Genomic DNA, 23,542 nt, shown 5'->3' with positions numbered 1-23,542 from the left:
CTTTTCAGTGCGAGTCCCCACCTCTGGGTTTTATACGGAATTGTCACAAAATTATATCTTTTTTTATTCTATCTTGCTTGACTCGTAAATCTTTTTTGTGACAATTCTGTAATATGTATTATGTATCATGATTCAAAGGGATTTGCAACCATTTAAGAAATTCATTTCTATTTCGATTCTATCTCGAACGAATAGAGTCGAAATCAAATCCGCAAAACCTTTGATGAATTGATACTTAGTTTAAGTATTATAACTAGCACTTCGCACTATCGCGATTTAATCTTTGAAATGTTCATATAATTTAATATAAAGAATAATTTAAATAAAAATATTGCAAAGAAATGCATTGCATTTTTAGTATTATTTTTATTTCAATTCGATTATATTACTCGATAGTAAAAGTGCGAAGTGTTATTAGGTCATCGATTAGCATAATTAACTGCTCGGACATTCGATTAAATGTGCTCGTGTAATATGTGCACAGTCGATGAACTTTTAAGTTCGTTGATTGTCCACGAGCTAGGATAGCTAACGGGAAACGCGAATGCATTTTGTAATAATTAATAAATAGAGTCACCCCCTTAACGAACATCGGAATTATTTGCATAAGATGTATGATGAAAGAAAATAAATGGAATTATTTCATATATATATGTAATGTGAAATGTATTTCATTTATATTAGTGTAATAAGCAGTTGAGAATAATTGGGTGAAAATGTCTTGAAGTCGTTTCTAAATTGTACGACCATAATTTGGCATATTATAACGTTTGTATTAGAATAGAATCGATACTTTACATGGTTAATAATATTCCTTTCGGCGATGAGATATCTCTCGACCAAAAGGTAATAATTATTTTCAATGTAAAAGCTCAGGATGTTTTACTAATCACATTTTTTTTTCAGGGTTGTGTTAGGGTCGGTTAGGTTTTTTTATTATATAGAATCAGGGACGATTCTAATTCTATATCATTAATCGTTGTAATATGCCAAATTATGCGAATACTTTTTGGAACGATTGACGTTTTTGGTCAAAGATTCTTTTCATGCTCGCACGTAGGGAATGTCCGACAGTAGGCTTGAAGAAAGAAGAGGCTAAAAGCCGAAGAGGCCCCCACTTAATTGTGGCTGAAGAGGGCAACTACAGACTTAATGAGTTATTTTCAAGTTCGACAGCATGGTTGAATCTTTTGAAAATAGCTCGTTGGTCATTTGATATTTTTATTGTTTTATTTTTTGTTTTGCTCGTCAATAATTTATAATGGTTATTAGGAATGGTAATAATTAAAATAGTTTTCTTTTTGTTACAGGTGACCATCGTTGGATTTGCCATACTACCCACCAAACACCCAAACATAATTTTTCCTTAAAATAAATCGAGTATTAACAAAATTTAATTTTAAATGATATTTCATTTAAAAGATAGAAAATACTTTAAAATCATGATAGAGTACAATACCATTCCCGAATTCCCGCCCCCATATCATATTATTTTTATTTTCTATTACACACAATTTCCCCACTTTTCATTCTTCATTTCATTCGTAGAAACTAATTATCTTATAATGTTTTTTAATGTCACTTTTATTGTTTTAGGTATTCAGATTTAATCAATTATTATATTATATATTTAATCAATTTTCATTTTATTTTGTTTTAGGATATGATTAATTCCAATGCATTTGTAAGTATTGGATTTTTATCTAAAATAGGAAAATGCTTTTGATGCATTAATTGGTTCTTAGCAAATCTAAACTAATCTTTCTGTTCTCTTTTTCAGGTTCATTTCCAGTATTTTTTTCAATGGGTAGCGGGTAGATTCTTTCTTTGCGAAGAAAGGTCTATTTCAGGGATGCGACCCTGCCCACGCGAGTCTTGATTCTATCTTACTCCCAAGGATAGAATCATGTCCTTATCTAGAATTTTCCTCCGCCCCTGCCACCAAACGATCCTATTTTTAATATTTTGTTGGTAGGATGAATTATGTGAAAGGGGGTCCAGAAGTCGACAGAATTATGGTAAACGATAGTATTTTAATATGTTTATTACTTTAATATTGCATAGCTCTCTCTCTCGTGAGAAAAATCATTGTTAATGCACTTTCATGTTTTTACATGGATCAGTGCAAATTATTCTGTAATTAATACTATACTTTAGATGGATTGGAAATTATTAAATATAAAATATTCGTAACTTATGTAATCCCCGTATATGCATATATTGAAACTTGTACTATGGGGTGTAACTTTTCAGTAAAATCACCGATGTTACTTCAATTCTATTTAGATGCACTCATCGTTATTAATTTTGTTATTTGGTATTCCAACTTTTCTCTTCATTCTCGATAATTAATGTAAGATTTTTTGGAAGTAATTTATAGGGTGGGACCTAAGAATGAGGTTGTATAATTATTGTGTGTAATAATTATTGTTTATGTATCTTTAATGTATTTTTAATGTATTTTATTTGTTCATAGGTTCCCTATTTTTTCGATTCTATTCATTTTTCACTCTTCGTTTATTATTTTGTTATTTAGTATTCCAACTTTTCTCTTCATTATCGATAGTAATTGTAAGGATTTTCCGAATAAAACTCTTAGGATGGGGCCTAAGAGTGGGGTTTATTAAAAAACGTCCTCGGGATTTTCATTTTCGTTGGTTTCAATTTTATTCGGATGAGGACATCTTCAGGATGCACATCCCGGGTCTTCAGAAGCGGTTACCTCCTCGTGGTTAGACCTGGGCAATGGTATTTTACTTTCAGTATAATGTTTAACATATTTTATATGTTATACATTCCATTGTAAGTAAAATCTAGCCAAAGACCGCTTACCTTAAACATTATAATTGTAATTAGTTTCTTTTAAATTCCTAATTAATATCATATCCTTATTCCTTTTCCTTCTTGAATCCTTTTATCCATTGAATATAAAGCAACTAATTACTTTATAATGTTTTTTAATTACTTTTATATATTTACAGATACCAGGGAGTAATCCAAAATTGTTGAAATTTAAATTGCGATCTATAAAAGAGATTGCATTCGATTCATTCATTGCATCTTCACAATCCTAGAATAACATTTTTTTTTGCAGGCTTCTTTTTTAATTCATAGCTGCAATGGATAGATAGTAGGGTCTTTCTTTCTAAAGAATCTCTTATAAGATATTACTTTATACATCATTAATAATGTTGCTTACGAATTCGTGATATATTTTTTTAAATATTACATATTAATATTAATATCTTTTAAATATTATATATATTATCCTATATACTTTGAATATTAATTAATTTTGATCTTATATTTCATTACATGAAAATTTTACCCGTCGAAGTCATCACTTCGCAGGAGCGTTGAATAATTACATAAAATATATAAAAATACTAAAATTATTATATATATATATACATAAGTATAGGTAGCTTGTACATATACTCTTGTATATTTGATTTTCTTTATATTGTACTAATGTAATTTTATTTTTTACTTTTTGTAAATTTCCGAGCATTTTGAGGAATACTTGCAAGGTAGGAATTTTTTTATGGTTTAAAAATGAATGATTATAAGGATATTGATCGTCTACTGCGCTTATAGTTCATATTTTGGTCAGATCTGTCGCTGATGTCACGCATTTTTTGAACAAAAGGTTATGAACACCATTAAAATTAGTTTATCGATTGCAAGACTAAATGTGAGGTTATCCTACTTACCTACTGTCGGAGAGTAATTTCGAATTTAAGACTATCGCCATCTATTAATAACCCTCACATACTTATAATACATTTTTTGTTACCATCTGATCTATTCTAACAAAATTATATTCGTAATTAATTCATTAATTCGAAATTTATATTGATTATTAATTTTTGTAATTTTTATAATTTTTCATTTTTTCAATGTAATTTAAACTTTCATTAGCATTAAATTAAATTGCTTTAATCTTTGTCGATAGACAAACATGAATAAATGATTAACGGAGATACATCGTTAAATGATAGTAGTATTATTTTGAAATCTTAAATTTCATGACTAATTGTAAGATTTAGACAACAAATTGTCTACATGAGATCAATGGGAGATGTAAATAAATTTCCAAATCGTGTGTTTTCTGGAATGTTTTGGGAAATGTTTTAGGAAAGTTATTCCGTAAAATTAAAGTCCCTCTCATCTCTCTCTCTCTCTCTTTCTTTTCAAAGAGAGAGTTACGTTTGCTTTAAAAAGCTACTTAAAATTCAAATAAATGCCATGTTTCTTATAAAAAGTGACTTGACCGTCATTCATTTTATAATCGAATTTAGAAAGTTACGTTGTACCTATTTACATCTTGAATATATTTCGAGTTAATTATATTTTAACAGCAGAACGTTGGATAGATACATGCTTACAATTAACTGTAAATTATGCCAAACTGAGTCGCTATAAAGCTTTCCGTTTGAGTTTAAATCGGAGTAAATTATCACGGGATTGTAGGAGATTCAAGAGAATTTGTAACATGTATTCAGATCAAAATCAATTTGTCTTTTGTACCAATATAACGTGTAGGATGTTTTAGATAGTGTTCAAACTTCTCATTGAAAAGCTAAAACCATTTAGTATTAAAATATAAACTTTGTGATTCTCCCTAGTTAACAACAGGACAACGTTTATTTTATTCTGATCAGTGATAATAATGAGATATCGACCACAAATCGGTTCTTTGTTTCATATATTTTCATTGTGGTAGGATATGTAGCAGTACTGTGAGGACAATTTGTAATTACGGGGTATGTCAATCGATGTGACAGCGCTATGTAAGCTATTTGATAATTACAGTTGACCGATAACAATCGTTTCGACGAATTGAATGGATGAATAGATATAGTTAAATGATTCAAAGCAAGCCGAGCTAAAATGAATTGCTCCAAAAATGTCAGTTTCTTTTTACATTGTATTTGGCATCGTCACTTTTAGAAATACCTATCTCGTTTATTTTCTTATTTGTTCTTTTTTTTTTCTTTTTCATATAGATTGGTCATCAGTTCTTTCCTTTTCCGTTGAAACGATCCTCTTATTTGTCACTTGGAAGCGTCGCGTCGTTTACGTCCAGTCGTCAAACGAGTGGTGAATCCAGCTGCAGTTTCGAGCTGCTCTAGAAACAGTCCTTATACGATCTTAAAACCTTGATCGAAGAATTGCTGAGAGGTCAATAACCGTTCTCGTATGTAATCTTCTCGGAAAAGTTTCAAAAGAATATTTCATTCTAATAAATTCTTTACTTTTTCTCTTTCGTTATTTATTTTTAAACAATTTCTACAATAAAATACAATGTCATGTGACGTAATAGTTAAAGAGATTTATATAAAAATAGATTAAACGTAAATGAAAATGTTAGACAATATTTGTTGTACGAAATTATAATTTATCATTTTTAATATACAAGTTTCAGAATCTGTGCAAATATCTAACATTGCTTATGGAATTAGCCAAGATTCGATATCTCGTTAATGGTTGTGCGGTTGCTCCTGCCATCTATAAGTAAGAACCTTTCGTAAGTTCTTACGATAGACAATATATCGGGATAAATAATAAATTGAATATATAACGAAAATTGAGAAAAAAGGCTATCTTATTGATAGATGGCAATTTTGAATATAATTATATACTAATGAAATATGACATCAATATTAATTTTCAGAATTAATTAATTTGAACGAATCTAATCACTCGCAATAATATTTCATCTGTCATTGTTGTAATAAACGTATAGAAAATAATATCATAGCAAATGAACGAAAATGAGTCTGCAGGAAAATAAAAAAGCTAAACAAGAAAAGAAATATATTGAATCATTGTAGATAAATTTATTTTCTAGAGAAATCACCTCTTTCCTATCATAATTATGGGTCTACCGGGGTGTATAATACGTGCTATGAACGGTCCGTTGAACACAGTTCAGCTTTAATTACTGGCCCTGATAATTATGAATGGAAAGACCACGGCGAATTGCGGTGCACGTTCGCTCGACATAAACTTCGCTACACTTTGCATTATGAGGCGATGTTTGGGGGCGCGCAAACCGTGTTTCTTTGTCGAGAAGGATTTGAATCGACGTGCGTTCTCGCTAACAAAAGCCTTTGCATATGCACGCGTAGTAGGAGCATTATTATCCTCATTGACAGGCCAGCGTGAATTGGAAACCGGATTTTAATCCGGCGTGACGCTCTGACGAGACGCTGACACGAGAATTCGTTCGAACAATTCGCGTGGCAGGAACCCTTTGCGTGATTATAAAAGCTTGAAAATTAGCATAAGCGCCACCGTAGACGTTTCGAATGTGTACGTCGTATACGGTTGATAGATACAGAATGTTACGTATAGATGATATATACGTATATACATTTATATGATATATACATTTGAGAACACATCTATGTATATACGTATATGAGCTCAGTATTCTGAAATAAGAATCGTGCGAAAGTTTTGATTGACGTCTCTCGTAAGTCGATTCTTTGCTAATACCAGATTTAAACGCCACGCACATCGCACCCTTCGTAACGCGTCTCATCGATTTCGAATGTTCGTTCATTGCTTTTAAGTTGGACGGAAGTTAAAGATAAAAGTATATTCACGCGATTGTATAGTTCTCTAGGTTGGAAGCTATCGGCCTTGACGGGAGCCACGCAGTCTGGAGTGATCATCTATAGATAGGATGTAACGATGAACGGTAAGAAGTCTTTAGTGGGGTGAGAGAAAGGGAGAGGTAAGAATGAGAAGAGTAAAAAGTTGTTATGGGTTGTGCAATTATCATCGATATAGACTAGGAAGAAGACAACAAAAATAAGAGATAAAGAAAGAAAGAAAGAAAAAGAGAGAGAGAGAGAAGAACAGACGTCTCGTCGAATAGGTCGAACATAGCTCAACCGGTCGGTCCAGATGGTGCCAGAAGGAGGCTTAAGTCCCGTACAGTTTGCTGGAGCACGCACAGAGTTGCTACTGTGAGCTCGATACGATCGTAATTCCGCCTTAATTCCGATTTATCGTGGCGCGCCGGATAGGAACGTATGGCACTCGTGCTTTTTTTCCGAGACGCAAGTAATAGCGTCGAAGGTGCGCCGGTCACGTTCGTTATATCAATGGGACGTTCTACGTTTCGCCAAAAGAATCGTGACATCCGGCAACGGTTAGGGATACCGCGAACTCGCGACTTCTTCACGAGCTCCACAAGAAAATGCAAGAGCAAACGTCTTTTGTGCAGTCACTCCCAAGGACATCCGTTTTAGTCTTCTTTTTTCTTTTTCTTCCTCCTCCTCCTCCTCCTCCACCTCCTCCTCTTCTTTATTCTCCTTCTTTTTATATTACTTTTTCTTCATCGTTTTGCTTCTTTTTGATGACCCCTTAGTCGTCATAAGATTATAGCAGGCTTGTAGGGATCATGTGAGATTTTACAAAATACCGAACCAGAATCAGAGTAATATTTCATTTGGTAAAAGCGTGTTATTAATTAGTTATACAAGCTATGTAAAATTTATTACGAACTGTAAGTGAATCGAAGCTATTTCAACTCTCTCTCTCTCTCGATTTATTTTTTTTTTTACCTTCAAAATGAATTAAGCGCGATCGAAGCGTTTTACGGGAAAAAGCAAGCAATTGGTAGGGCACGAAGAGGTTATCCGATGAAAAGCTTTTCGAAAAGCGTTTTAAAAATTCTCTGATGGTGATAATACGAAAAAAAAATGTCATTATGTATATATATATATATTGAGAAAAGAAGAGAAAAAGAAATATAAAAGGAAAAAGGAAGGAAGTAGTGGAATTTGATACTGGCGCGGTTTGTTAGGAGGAATGGAGAGCTTAAATAGAATTTCCGTTACACGAGGATTCAACGAGCTTTTTAACCTTAAATGCGACGCGGCCGAGCTCTCACGCCAAATCGGATTCCTGTTTTTTCTTCGTTACCGAGGAGTAGTACAAATGAGCCACTCGCCACGTTTTACGACGCAAAACAACGAAAACGACTCGTTTCCTCTCCTACTCTCTCTCTTTCTCTCTCTCTTTCTCTTTCTCTTTATCTATCAATTTATCTTTCGTTCTTTCGTACAATTGTTTGATTCGCAACGCTGATATCTTTTCTCCTCTTTCGTTTTTTCTTCCTGTTCTACTACTTCCTCCTAATTTTTTATTATTTTTTTTGTTTCTTTTTTTTTTCCATTTACCTCGTGGACACGTTTCAATGGATGAAGTCCAGCTCGCGTTTTGAAAATCGTCCAGCAAAATTCTATTTGCAGACATTTCATGATAGAGACGAGTTCTTCGTAAACGTCCGTTGGGATGCATCGAGCTATTCTGAAATCAGACTTGAATTTTGAAAAATGTCGTCTAAGGCACGTACCTATCACATATTCTTTTTATATACGTATATAAGTATTTACATACGTATACATTAAAGATGAATTTTTGTTGCTGCGGGGTCGGTTTTATGACGGATTATACGTTGACTCTTCCTTCTGTTCTTTATTTTTTTGTATTTATTATCGATTTTTATTTTGCTTTCTCTTTCTAATTCTCTGTCGTCTGTCGACGAGCAAAACGACACGCGGATTCGACAGCTGCCGACGAATTTTCAGTTATTACTCATTCAACGGATAGACGTATTACGATCGATGCGTTCGCATATCTCTATAGCCGGCAAATGGACCGTCATGGAAATGGATCGTAAACGTTATACCGCGTCAAATGCTTTTCAAGCGACCACTTCCGAGGCGGAGCATTAATATTAATGGACCGTAAATCAGAATACGCGTGGACAGAAAAGTAATTAGAAACGCGTACTACATTAGACAAATATGAATCGTTAGGACGATTCTCTAGTTTCGTCGTCGTTCGCAAACTTTTGCTTTCGTTAAGTCACAGGACAGGATAATCGAGGACATTGATAATCCATCGATAAGTGACGGAATAAATAATTCCGTTAATCTTTCTGCTTTATTATCGATTCTCTCAATGAAAGAGTTTCACTCGAAAATAGTAAACGCGAGAAGTGAAATTATTAACGACTCTCTTTATATAGTTTACAATTATTTTTGTTAACCATTTTCTAAGCTAAATACTAGGAATTCGAACTACAAAACTGAAAAGAAAAGGGAATAAGAGAGAAAGAGAGAGAGAGAGAGAGGGAGGGAAGGAGGGTAGAAAAAATAAGGGTAGTTTTTTAAATTTCGAGAATCTCGATCTTTCACGAGAAAAGCCGTATAAAGGAAGACAAGGAAAAAAAAGAATAAGAAAAATAAAGAGAGTAGCCTATTCGCGAGTTGTTTATAAAAGAAGAAGACCTTCGTTGGATGGACGGTGAATCTGCAATGGCTTCCGGTTGCCCTTTTTCTGGTGCACAAAGAAAAATAGAGAGAGAGAGAGAGAAAGAAAAGACGAAGGACGTAAACGGTGGAACGACGAGCGGGCGAGATCGACCGATAAGGTGAAAGAGGCGGTTTAAAGAGGTTGTGGCTTGTGCGCGTGCGACGAGGAAAGAAAGAAAGAGAGGAGAACAACTTCTCGTAACTCGTTTATGGAGTTTGAATCGAGTTCTTAACGCCGAATGCATTAAAAAGTCCTTACGCAAGGACCAACGGTCGCTACCGGTCTGAATCTAATCTTAAACTCTATTTCGCGGATCCGATAAGGGTGGCTGTTCTCGCCTTGTTTCCCTTAGAGAGGATTTGACAAAAATAAGAAAGATGAAAAGGTGTAGCGATGAGATAAATATTATACTGGGTGTCGGAGGTTTTTTCGTATAAACGTTGTTAACCGCATTGTACGCTCAAAAATAAGAAAAATAATGTTCTCTAAACGTAGATCGTTAAAAGCTTTATTCAAAAGTTATAACATACATTGTATAATTGTTTCAATTCTTTGCTCAAAAATGATGTTTAGCGGTTCTGCTTATATTGTTTACTATCTTGGATTGATTCAACGTATTCTTCTTTGAACAATGGCTTGGTCATCTAGATTATTTGACTTCATCCTAATTGATTTTTATTTGTGGGGAAATGTAAAAGAAAAAATTTATACTACTGAGATAGTTATACTTGATGTTAGGGTAGAATGGATTAGGGATGCTGTTCCAGAAATTAATGGAAACTTACAAGAAATTCTCCAGCATACTACAAACAGCAAACTACTATCAAACTTGTATTCGCGTAGGCGATCAATATTTGGAACAGCGCATTTAAACAATTTTACAATTTGTGTTATAATTTTTAAATGAAGCTTTAAATGTCTTATAATTATATAACATTGTATTTTTATTTTTGAGTATATAATATGTTTGCACGAAAAAACCTCAGACACCCTATATAGTAGTATTATTTTCGTGAATTAAAGGATTGGATAATATTAAGCAGTTGCAAATTAAAGAGTTCCTTTTAAGAGATTAGTTGATATTTATGAGCGAAAACACGGTGACAAATTTTCTACGTGAAAACGGCCACAAAGAAACCTCAGCATACTATGTCGAGGTTTTACGACGTACTGGAACTAATAGCGTCGCTTCCAAGGGTTTCTCTCGTCCTCTTAGTTTCTCGTGACTCTTTCAGAATCCGTACATTTCTTTTCTTTCTCTCGTTTCTTTCTTCAATGAACTTAGAAAAGCTTTTCAAATACGATTTACGAAGTCGCATCGAGTTCTATAAACACTTCTGTCTCCAAATCAATATCTTCTTTCTCGTGTTCTTTATTCTTTTTCTACTTCAGGACTCGTTAAGAGACTAGGACTCACAGAGGAACTCTTCTTTCGACACTCCCGAGGCGATAGAACGTCTCCAAGTGAAATTACGAAGTAGAACTCGCGAGGGATATGAATAAGGAGGTGGTAGAGAGAGAAAGAGAGAAAGAGAGAAAGAGAGTGAGAGTGAGAGAAGGATAGTAATAAGAAGAAGTACACTATAGGAACGCGATCATTGTCGACAATGTCGTAACGCGATTTAATATCGGTGGGAAGGGGAGTACAGCGGGTTCGTAGGAGAATACATAGATATGTACATAGATATATATGTATGTACATGTATATATATATATTCGAGGCTTTCACGGTATTTTCTTAACATTATGCAAAACGATTCCCAACGGAGTTACCTAAGGTACTCGGATAATTCACAAGAGTGCGCCTTGGGGTTACCACCGGCTGGATTCGTGTGCTTGAACGGCGCGTCGTTTCGGGGAAAATTTCGCATCACTCGGGGGTGTAAGAGAAGAAGAGGTAGGAAAGAAAAGGATAGAATGAGTAAGAGAAAGAAAAAGAAAGAGAAAGAGATAGATATGTACTGATACTACATGGTTCGTCGTACCGTACCAAAGGAAGGGCCGAAAAAAGCATTATGTCGAGCCCTCGTTGGAATTATCGAGAAAGATGGAGAAACAGAAGGAAAGAAAGAGAGAGAGAGAGATAGGGAGAGGGAGAGAACCCTAGAAAGAGAAGAGAATGATGCGTGGATCGACGATCGAAGTCTGACATAAATAGGGTGAAGATACTTGTTCTCTTTCTCTTTCTCTCTCTATCTTTCTTTTTCTCTAGGGTCCAAAAGAATTTTTCGAACAAAAGCTTCGTTACTCGCTATATGCCTGGTGTACGGGGGTTGTGCTCAAACGTGTGATCTCGTTTGCCTTTTAAATCGAGGTCCGTTCGGAGCCACGAGTAGGTACGAGCAGACGTGAAGCTGATGTTACTGTTAGCCTGTTGTTGTCGGAGCTTTACTTCGACAATATTTTTAATTCGATAACAAGCACATGAATGAATCTCTTTTATTTGTATTTTTTTCTTGTTAAAGCGAAGCGAAAGTCGGGCCGGATACGTCGACAATCCTATTGCCAAAGACAGACAGATGCATCGTCGATATACTCGATGGTACTTAACGACTCATGAAAGGCTATAAGGCCGCTTGCTTCGGATCCTTTCCCACTGGGAAAAAATCAACATATAAATATATTTCTATCTATCTATCTATCTATCTATCTATATATATAAATATAGGTATATATTCGAGGCTCGAGTGGATATATACGGTGTATTCGAAACTTCTCTAGTGAATTCCACTTGAGAAGACTCAATAACACATCCTCGAGGAAAGGGCCGTTTGTTCGACAAACGGCCAAGAGTCCCGTTGCTCCTCGTTGGTCTTTCGAAACTCGTGCCCTAATCTTTACGACCATACAAGTGAAATAGAAAGAAAAAAGAAAAAGAAAGAGAGAGAGAGAGAGAGAGAGAAAACGAGAGACAGACAAACAAACAGACAGACAGAAAAAGGGAGAGAATTTCGCGAGCGGGGGTTATCGCGAGAATCCGTTTCGAAATTCGCACCTGAGTTTGAACACGGGACGTTCGAGCGTCACGCATACACGCACGATGCCAACGACCCTTATATTTCCATGAATAAAGGGGGGAAATAAGGGTGAGGATGAGGGACACGGTGAGGGCGAGTAAAAAAGAGGGAACACGGTTGTGCTTTGGAGAATGATAGAAAGAGAGAGAGAGAGAGTTGAACTAACGAAGGAAAGAGATACCAAATGGAGGAGAAAGAAAAGTGGTGAAGGAACAAGAGTGTATGAGAGAAAGAGAGAGAGAGAAAGAACAAATACAAAAAAAAATGAGAGAAAGAGAGGGAGGGAGGGAGCGGGAGAGAGAGAGAGAGAGATAGAAATAAAGAGGAAGGGCATAAGGGAGAAGTAACGAAGGGTGGTACCCCCACCTACTCCTTCTCCTCCTGTTTCTTCTCTTTTCCTGCATCGAGGGGTTAAAGCCAAGGTGCGGTGCACACGAGGCACGACTACTCCGCTTGCCGCCGGTACGAGAAAGAAAGATAGAGATAGAAAATGTTCGCCGCGTCGTCGGCGCGCCGCGCCGCGCAGTCTCGAATCCGATTGGCCGCTCGAGAAATCCGCGCGAACGAGCGGAGACCAGTTGAGTGCGAGACCTCGAGCCGGACGGTTGTGCACGCTTAGCAAAGCGCGTTTTCTCCGACCGATAGGCAACGCGGTCGATTTTTCGTTACGATACACGACACACCGTTCCTTCTATTATTTTTCATTGAATTTTGTCGACATAATTATTATAATAATTATAACAGAATCTTGGCGATTTTCGACGAGCGAACGGACAAATAGCTGAAAATTTTCATTTTTTTTTCTTTTATTCCTCTCTGAGAATTCTTAAAAATTATTCAACTTATTATCGTGTAATACACGTATAGCAATCTATTATCATTATTATCATTATTATTATTATTATTATTATTATTATTATTATTATTAATAGTAGTAGTAGTAGTAGTAGTAGTAGCAGAAATGACAGTAGTATTATCATAATTCGTTTTTTATAAAAGCGTATATACGTCGTGTTTAAACGCGCGCTGTTTATTTCGTCCGTATTCGTCTTACATCGAACGTTCATCACTAAAGCAAGAGAAACATCATCATTTTCGTGGGACAAAGTGATAATTTTCTTCGACGTTATCTCTCTTTCTCACTCTCTCTCTCTCTCTCTCTTTCTCTCTCTCTCTCTTTCTATTTCTATTTCTCTCTCTTTCTATCATTTTTTTACGAATTTCGTGCTCAACCAATTTTCTCTTCGTCATCACCGTACGAAAAGAGGATCCGAATTTTGCTGTGGCAGGCACGTCGATTTCATTGGTACAATTGGTAAGTACACTACACTTGCTCACGTTTTTTTTTATCGTCCGTGTATCGCTTGTCTCTGTGTAGGTTTTATTGAATTTTGAAATTTTTATTTCTTCTTTTTTTTTTTTACTTTTTAGTCGTCCATGACCGTTCGACGACGCAAATGTTTTTTTCCTCTTGTAAAAAATAGTGATTGAATTTTATTCGTTTATGTATATTCTTTTAAAATCTGAGGTGGATCGCGTTTGTTTCAATAAAGTCATTTTTTGTTTTGTTCTTTGACGTCGAAAATTCCTCGTACTCGTGACACGTGGCATCGAAAGTTGTGGCTCGTAGATGTCGTTCAGAAGATCGTTTTAATGGGAAAGTAATCTTCACCTTTGGTCGTTATAGAAAGAATCATTTGAATAGCTTATGACAGTATAAATGTAAATCTTGACGTGAAGAAACTCAACGATGTAGTTCGCGACTAAGGGAAATTAATTTCGGTTCAATCCGTCTTATGAGTAGATATACCGTGCCATTGACGTATCGATTTTACGTGGAAATTAAATTATGTTAGGAATAAACGATCACGCTTAAAAGTTTTTAAATAGATGAATGGCTTTCCTTTACATCGATCATGATCCATATAATTTTGAGTCTTTTTCTTTTTATTATCGAGACTAAAGAAATTTTTCAAAAGCTTTCGAACAAAATTGATTTTACATTATTGTAAGAATTGTCAATGTTTATAAAATTAATTTTAATCGTGTTACAACGTAATGTGATTACCATTGGATTATCATAACGACGTGAATAGTTATTGTTCATTCAAGTCTAACCGGTCAGTAGTTCGAGTTCGTTTGTTTTACCAAGTAGTAGTAGTGGTAGTAGTAGTAGTAGTAGTCGACCGGTTATGCGAAAATGAGTTTTACGTGCAATACCACTCGCGTGGTTTACGGCTTATTTTCGTGTAATAATCGCATTCGGAAATAAGCTGATTCGTGTAAACCGGTCGGATTGTCTGCTTGTAAGGAGCACTTACTTCCATTATCGTCCACTCCCATCACCTAACATTTATTTCGCGTAACATCGAATATTTCTGTTCGCGATGTTAGACTCCTGGAATTTCTTCGTAGATTTAAAGATCGAAAGATACCGACGAAACATTTCTTATCTTGATTACTAACTCGAATAGAGGTATAAAGTCAGAGAAAATTAAATGAAATTAGCAAGATTTCGTTTGATTAAAAAAGGGAGAGAAAAAGAAAGAAAGAAAGAATGAGAATGAGAGAGAAATATATATATATATATATAAAAAGAAAAGGAGAGACAGTGGAGATAAGGAAAGAGTCGATTAAAATGTTTCCTTCATCGATTTCTATTAAATAAATACACCGTTATGAATAGATATACGAATAGAGAAAAATTTCGAATTACTTGGATAGAAAGGTCAATGAATTCTCTAATCATGAGAGGGATAAAGAAAGAAAGAGAAAAAAGAGAGAGAGAGATACTACCGAAGCGAGAAATTTCGAAGCGTCCATGAGACTCGACTCCGACGCCGAGGAAAAGGCTTTTGATGAACGTGCCATGGCATTACGCGAGTTTCTCGGCACGCGGATAAAACGGAGGTCTGGCGTTTCTGCTCTCGGAGATTATCCGCCGATAGAACTTTGACAGGCGTACCGCAGCTATAGCAGGGTCCTTCCGGTCTCAAAAAGAGGCTGGGATTCTGACGTGCGTTAAAACCATCTCTCTTTCTCTTTTTATCTTTTTCTTTCTCTCTCCGTCTATCCTTCGTTCCCTTTCGAGATCAAAAGGGCACGCGTATCAGTGAAAGAGACTTCGATATACTCGATATTCGCTTACCAAAGGGAACATTGCATTTTCATCGTTGTTGAAGATCTGACAATTGATAAAAATATTAAAATTTCGATTACGAGTAAGAGTGAAATTTTGTAAGGAAATCCTTTGTGAGATAGGGAAAGTATATATTAAAAATAAGAATTGTTCTCTTTTTTTTTCTTTCTTTTCTATTTTTTCATTTACTTTTTATCTCTTATTGTTTTTCTTCTTCTTAATATCAGATTAAATGATTCCTTTCGAACATCAGCGAATGTTCAATGTTCTATTTTATGTGTATACTACTTACTGATCATGATTACTCCGGGGTTCTTTACTTTCCATCGGTTGTTGACGTACAGAGAGGGTGGAGTCATCGAGACTTGGAAAATAGAATCGATCGTGATAAACTCGTGCGTTAATACTATCCTGTCGACAATTAAGATTGGAACTTTTTACAGACTTTTGTCAACGCTATCATTAGAATGATATTTTTTCTATGAAGATATTTTCGTATCTGCGTTCATTATTTATTCGTCAAAAATATTAATTTCAAAAACGTCTCATTTATACTTATCGAATTTTTTCTTGATAATTTATGACAATACTTTGATAAATCTTTTGACAAAAAATGAAAAGAAAGAAAACGTTAGCATTAACTTTAGTACGTCGGTATGGTAGTTTCAAAAAGAATGACATTGTTTCGCGTCGAGCATACTATCTTTTTTTATTCTTTCGTGGGACATCGTGAAATATGGAACGAATCCTACCTCTTTTTTCGTGAAAGCATGATTCGCGAAAGGGGGTCTCGAAAAAGTATCTTTTCGTAGAAAATTCGAGCGAAAGAATAGAAAAACGGAAAGATAAAGAGAGAGATAGAGAGAGAGAGAGAGGGGAAGAGAAAAAGGAAGAACCTGTTATACTTACTCGCGAACTGCAGAGTGAAAAGTTTATAGGGAGTTTCTTAAACGCGAAACTGGGCCTTGGCGAAATCGAGTCCCATGACGAGTGGAAGCGAGAGGAGGAGGAGGAGGGTATAGAGACACTGACGAGATCGATCCACTTTGTCATCGTGAAAAGAACGTAGGAACTTGAAGAGGGTTCTTACGCGACCCTTTTTACAAAGAAAAAGAGAAAGAGACGGAAAGAAACGTAGAAAGAAATAAGAGGAAGACTTTCGAGATGCTTCCAAATCTCTTTCCATCTTTTTCTTTCGAATTTTCGTTGTTACTCGTACTACGAAGCGTTTAGATGTTTACATTCGATCCTAAGAAGTACGTTGCTTAAAAGAATGGGAATTCTAATGGCATTCTTAGCGAGAGAGAGAGAGGATGATAGAAGGAAAGAGAAACCCGAGGGTTAGGAAAAGGAAAGGAAAGGAAGAAAGAGGAAGTGCAAATGGACTCTTCTTCTACTATTATTTTTATTTTTATCAAGGATGAGAGAGAACACTAGCGACACTTTATAAAGTGACTATTCGAGCCGATTACATTCTAGGGCAGCTTCATCAATTTGGATCAATTTAAAGACGAGTCTTCTTCTTCTTCTTCTCTCTCTCTCTCTTTTTCTCATTTGCTCTTACTCTATTTATCCATCTTTGTCGTGGTCGTCGTTGTCTTCGTTGTCGTCATGGTCGCGTTATATTCATCGACAAAGAATTCTTGATCGTTTAGCGAGACTGTTCAAGCGTTCTCCAAAGCGGATGCTCTTAAGCTTATAGTTCGTTTTCGATAAGTAAAACATGTCGTTATCGTAGCACGTGCCTCATTCTTCGATCCCATTGAACTTTCGTTTTAAAGAATATAGATAGTTATTCGTCTCTCTCTCTCTTTCTCTCTCTCTCTCTTTCTTTTTTTCTTATTTTCATCGTCATCATAGCCGTGGTCTTTTCTCATGTTAGAGCTCACAGAGACCTAATGAAACGGCTACGTGGAAAGTGTCGCAGGCATAAAAAGTAGCGCGTAAAGATAAAACATCGGGATACGTTCGATAAAACCGCTTGGAGGCTTCTCTTCGTCGCCTTCTTGACGACGTAGCTACGGTCCTGGAACGCGGCGAAATGAGCGAGTGCAAAACGAAATAAGGAAGTAAAAATCGTTTGCTTCCCAAGACAGGAACCTGCCCTACCTTTCTTTTTTTCTCTTATTTTGTCTTTCATCCTTTATTTATTTCTTTCTTCTCTTTCTTCTCTTTCTATCGCGGAAAGACGGTATATAGTAGCCAGAGGGACTTCAACGGGAAGACAAGGAATGAGACGACGAATCGGATAATGTGGGATATAAAATACCGTCACGATCGAGATACAAGAAAAAAAGAAATAAAAAGACTAAGAAAGAGAGAGAGAGAGAGAAAAGATTAAGGTGAGTAGGAAGAAGAAAGGTAGAAGAATGAAAGAAAGAGAAAGGAATAACACGACTGCATACAAACTTTTACGATCCTCTTCGTTGATTGCTTTTTGACATCGAACTACTCGATACTCAGTGTTCGTATCTATATAGGTATGTGTGTTGTGTATAGGTATGTACAAAACATACTCTCTCTCTCTCTCTGTTTTTCACTCTCACGCGTTCCCTTTAACTCTTATACGTTTTATTGCGAATACACTTTTAGCGTTGGAACGTAGCAAGAAAACGAATAAAAGTTGCAGCCCCTTTCGTGTAATTAATTAAGCGAAGGATCGTTTAATTCCACTGCAAAATGCCATCGAACGATTGACCGGTCGGTCGACTCTTGCTTGAATTCTTTCGCGTATCAACTCGTGAATGACGACGACGACTAAGATAAATAAAAGACAAGAAAAATATAGAAAAAGAGATAAAGAGATAAAGTAAAAATTGAGAGAGAAAGAGAGAGAGACTGGTGGGCATCGTTATTGTCATATCATTAATTAAATCTCGCTTATCGTTATTTAATCCCGTAAAGAAGGATGACTGACTTATCGGTCTGCACAGTGTGACCGCATTTTTGTGAAAGCTGATCGATTCTATGGCATTATTTAATTACTTATGCTGCATCGAAGCACGCTAATAAAAGAAAAAAGAAAGAGAGAGAGAGAGAGAGAGAGTGAGAGGCGCACACATACACTGTAGGACATGTAAAAAAAAAAAATAGTGTAATAAAACGTTAACGACGCAGCTTTTATGAAATATTGAGGGGGTAGGAGGGGAGAGGGGGAATTCCGTGGAAGTATTACACGATATTATCGTTTAAAAACGAACGCGTGCGCTTGCTTGGTTGTTGTCTCTTTTGTCCTCGCTTTTTTGTCCTCGTATCCTATCGTGATAGTTAGCTGCTATTAATGACAGAAGACAAGGGATGTCAAACACGCGGCTCGCAATACCTTAGGATGCGACCAATTTTTAATTAAGTAAATAGTGGACCGTGTTCATATATGAATTTTGATCCCCCATTGACATAGGATTTAAAAAGACGGCATAAAAAGATAATAATTAAAAATAAAAAGGAAAACGGACACAAGTAAAGTCATTATGAAACATTATTTGTCTGTCATTGCTGGTCTCCCTGCAAAAGGATTATCTAGGTAATCCCTTTTTTTCGTTCCTTTTGTTTCTTTCTTTCTTTTCTTCTCTTCTCTTTCTCATGGACATTGACGCGTGAACGATGAAATTTGAACGCGTTTTGTACGGAGAACGGTGATAGGAAAGAACGTGCATTACATACTCATTGTTGCAATACCGTGAGTCCAATGATGAGAAGGAGTAGGTAGTACGAGATGGGGTTTAGAAGGGGGGTTAAGGGAGAGTCTTCTTGGGGTGATGGAACGAAATTCATTTGTCTCGCATCACTCCGACACGAGGCTTAAAAGGCCTTTCCATCTCGTCTCTTTACCGTCTCGAACCCGTCGACCGGACGAAAATTACTTGTAACAAGATTTATTTCATTTAAATGAGGATGTACGCCAGCTAGGCGCCCGAATAGAACTTTTGTGCTTTCTTCTTCTTCTTCTTCTTCTCTCTTTCTCTCTTTCTCTCTTTATCTCTTTTTTCTTTTTGCCGTGGTTTTTTTCTCTTCCTTTCCTATTCTTTTCGTTTCCTTTTTTGAAGCCTACCGGAACGTTAAGGCCCGTACTCAACGTCGAATGAACGAATCGACGTTTACGACGTTTGGGGTCGAATGAATTCGGATGGAAGATCGATTATTCTTCACGGTTTCACGTTTCTTCACTAGGTAGGCCAAAGTACGAAGACGATATTAGAGTCGTTTAAATTTGACGTAAGTGATGCGCTTACCGAAGATCAAAAAAAGCGACACGTTCGTATGACGTAATATCGTAGAAGATAAGAAATTGTAGAGAAAAATCTAACATGTGTATATATATATATATCTCTAAGTAAGTATTTATCTATATAATATTATACATATATAATATATTTACTTTATGTATTATATTAACCGAGAGTCTGAGATTTTCGTCAGAATTAGGTGTCTGTCTGAAGGTAAGAGAATCAATAAAAAAGACGATTATGCGAGAATATGCAGATGTGCTATACACACATCTGTTTGCCACCTGATAACTCTCCTCCTTCCTTACGCCTATTTTAACCCACACCCCGTGCTCTTTAAACTCGACGTGTATTCGGATTTACGATCAAATGGCGGTGTATTATTTTTTGAATTAATAGCCACGGGAAAGGGATTTCCGATATGTGTTTTAGAGAAGGAGTTCAAAGAGTAGTATAATTATTATTCGTAGAGAACGTCTTCCGTCTCTCCACCCTTTTCTCATTTTTTTTTGTTTTATTTTTTTGTTTCTTTCTTTTTTTTTTTTATTTCTCTATCTCTATCTATTTATCTCTAACTCTTTCTCTCTTTCTCTCGGTGAAACTTGAAGAACTTTAAGAATTTATATGTCGAACGTAAAATCATAGCGGAGAGAGAATATTATGGCTATCCTTAGAGCCGAGCCCTGAATATTTCATAGCTTCGGGCGTTTCTCGTCGAAGTGCCAATTTGTGCGTTGGCTCGAATTCGCGCGCGGTTCCGATACGATGTCCGCAATCTGCATAAATTGGGTTGTTACTTTCGTAGAGAGCTAGAGATGCTAGAGACAAAGAGAGAAAGATAGAAAATAAGAAGAAGAAGAAGAGAGAAAGAGAGAAAGAGAGAGAGAGAGCAAAGTAAAAAGAAGAAACGTGTAAGTTAAAGCCAGTTGCCTTCTGAGAAAGTTCGGGTCTGTGATTTATAAGGCGACATAACGCCAAACTTTTGCTTAGCTCGAGTACTTTCTCCCTTTCTTTCTCTCTATCTTTCCCGAAAGTAAAGAAAGAACCAACCGGAAAAAAAAGGATGGAAAGAGGAGTGGTGTTGTACACCGTCGAGATATAATCCAAGAAAGAATCGTTCCCATCTATATCGGAGTTACGAGCTTGGAAAAGTGTATTATAAGTCGATACGTTGGTCGGAAAACGATCGGTAGTTTGCTCGTTAAAATCGTCGAAACGATTTGTTCTCGTTCGTTCGTTCGTTCGTTCGACTTCCGTTTTCGCGGTTTGTCGATCGCACGATTTTTCTTTCGAGCTTTTTCTCGATTGCTTGCTTTTTTTGTCTATTTCTCTCTCTCTATTTATTTCTTTTTATTTTAACCAACTCCCAACACGGAAGATCTATTTTTATTTTATCAAAAGATTCAAACGTTCCCTGTGTTCCCTTTTTTTCTACGTAATACATAAATATCATACTCATGTACGTTCGCATTTAACACGCTTTGGCATTTCCCTTGATGCCAATGCAAATGGATGGTCTTTGGTTCACGATGCGTGATGAATCTTAAATATTTTGCCTGTCATCGAGACCATCATGACAAGCCTCGCCTTAAGATATGCACTTCCGGAAAAGCACATCCATTGAGACCTAGTCTAAGTTGTCACGATTGAAGACGACGTGAGTTCGTCTCTATCTCTCTCTCTCTTATTTTTTTTTATTTTTTATCCTTCTCCTATTTCTCTATTATATTTTTTATTTTGCAATTTTTTCTTTTCCTTTTTTTTTTTTTTTCACCCACAATGACACGTGTTCCTGACATCCGTCGTCGGTCGCTGCGAACGACACGTGTCGGAACCACGCGAATTTTCGTAAATGCGTATGCAGTCCGAATTCGATGGCTCGCTGACGCAGAGATTTTCATTGTGATCCGATCGTGATGGATTAATTTGTTAAGCGAACGAACATATCTCTACGTATTTTCCGTGCATCTATCTCGATTTATCTTCGATTATCTCGTAATATCGAATATTCTTTTTTCAAGGAAGTATTCGAATTATTTTAATCAGTTTTATAGATCGCGTACGATAGCTTCGTACAAATTTTGTATGAAATTGGCAAGCAAACAAGCAAACAAGCAAGCAAGCAAGCAAGATAGATAGCTGGTAAAATATTTAACAGCAGTTAGTTGTATGGAAAACGTTGTGCTTGATTTAAGTCGAAAATGTTTATACGTCGATCGCACGCATTTATCGTGCGATATGAGGAATGTTTATGCTGGTATTTGGATACGAATACATTTAACCGAGTGCTTTTCGATACCATTGAAAATCGTATAGAGTCCAAAGAGAAATGTATTCTTTCCGCGTTTCAAATGTTGACGTCGATTTTAACTGTATCCTGCAAACATAAAGGTGTGAAAAGCCTCAGTCGATTTTTTTTGCTGTATGTTCTGTTCTTCTACTATGACCTTTCTCTCTCTCTCTCTGTTCTTACTGTTTTGTCTTGTTTTTTTCCTTTTCGCACATTTTCATCATTTTAACCAGTTAACTGTGAAATTTGATTTTAAATATTTTTCACAGTATACGTAATTTAAATCAATCAATGACAAGTATACGCGTCAAACGCAGGGCAAATGCCCTTTTTATAAATTTTAAGAAAGATATCAAGCTAAACGATAAAAAATTACATTTTCATTCAATACAAAATTAACAATTCATCGTTAAAAATAATTATTGTTATTAAACATTTCAAAATTGTCAAAAAATAATAATTTGAAAAAATGTCATCGTTTTCTCTCAATGTGGTGTTTATCGAAACAAGGTTACCAGGTGTATTAGAGAAAATATTCACCACAGTTTGTAAAAAGCAATAGAATGTATGAAGTATCAATCAATATAACAAAGAGAATATAATCAAACATTTTTAAAATAAAATAACGTAGAAGTTTTGTTGGTAATATAAAGAAAAAAATGTTATCAACTGAAATTCTTATTATTTTTTATTGAAACGTAAAATTTTTGTAATAAACGATAGTTTTTTATTTAACACGACAAATATACACATCAATCGCACCGAAATAAGATTTTGGATTGACGTGTATATTCATGCCGGATTACAATTAGAAATGAGTCTCGATGTATGCAATATATTTAGATATATAGTATTATATACATGGATAAAAAACAAATCCAGGTTCAAGAGAGTTGGTTCGTCGTTTCTCTTATGCGAGTTCGTTATTTTTATTTCTTTTTCTATGTAGTTAAGTAGTACTTACTTACTTGCGTCTCGGTTGATTATCACAAACGGCGTGTCTTTATCGTACTCATCCTCTTTTCTTCTCGTACTTCGTCGTCGTTCTTATTGTCGTTGTCATCGTTGTTGTAGCACACAACGTCGATTTCTATCAGAACCTTCATCGAACGAAGTTCTGTAGTAACCGTGAAGAAGGGATTAAATGAGAAACGCAGAGAGTTTCTTTGGCGGACTTCAAACGTTAATACCGGCACATTTCTCGCATTACTTGCGTCGTAAAACGTTTTGTAAAATAAAGAGAAGAAGAATGAACGGAGAGGGAGAAATAGAGAGAGTGAAAGAACGAGAGAGAGAGAGAGAGAGAGAGAGAAAAAATATTCAAGTAAGCTTTTTACGTAGTTTGATTTGAATTTAAAATCTTCGAACGCTATCTTACATTAGAGTAATTTTCACCTATCCAGTTTCACGGCGATCATCGTTGAAAACTATGGGAATCCGTAGCAGGATTTTCTTTCTTTTCTTTTCGCCGTTTCATTGGAACGTTTGTTTGTTCCGATAAGAAGAAGAAGAAAAAGTAGGCAAGTCTCCC

At 35.8% G+C, this 23,542-nt stretch overlaps 1 long non-coding RNA gene across 2 annotated transcripts in view; it reads left to right on the top strand.

Annotated features, from left to right (window-relative positions):
• The first annotated feature begins 12,921 nt into the window (after positions 1 to 12,921).
• Positions 12,922 to 23,542, top strand: part of LOC122516677 — a 29,538-nt gene continuing 18,917 nt past the window's right edge. Inside the window, exons 1-2 of one of the 2 annotated variants that reach the window (XR_006303645.1) lie at positions 12,922 to 13,208; positions 13,356 to 13,671. This is a non-coding gene — a long non-coding RNA (uncharacterized LOC122516677). Of the gene's footprint in view, positions 13,209 to 13,280; positions 13,672 to 23,542 lie in introns of those variants that run through there. The other variant, XR_006303644.1, reaches the window with a different exon arrangement.

The sequence above is a fragment of the Polistes fuscatus genome, unplaced genomic scaffold, assembly GCF_010416935.1.
Source record: "Polistes fuscatus isolate 324 unplaced genomic scaffold, CU_Pfus_HIC Scaffold2, whole genome shotgun sequence".
Taxonomy (NCBI): Eukaryota; Metazoa; Arthropoda; class Insecta; order Hymenoptera; family Vespidae; genus Polistes; species Polistes fuscatus.
This window is presented reverse-complemented; position numbering and strand designations above follow the sequence as displayed.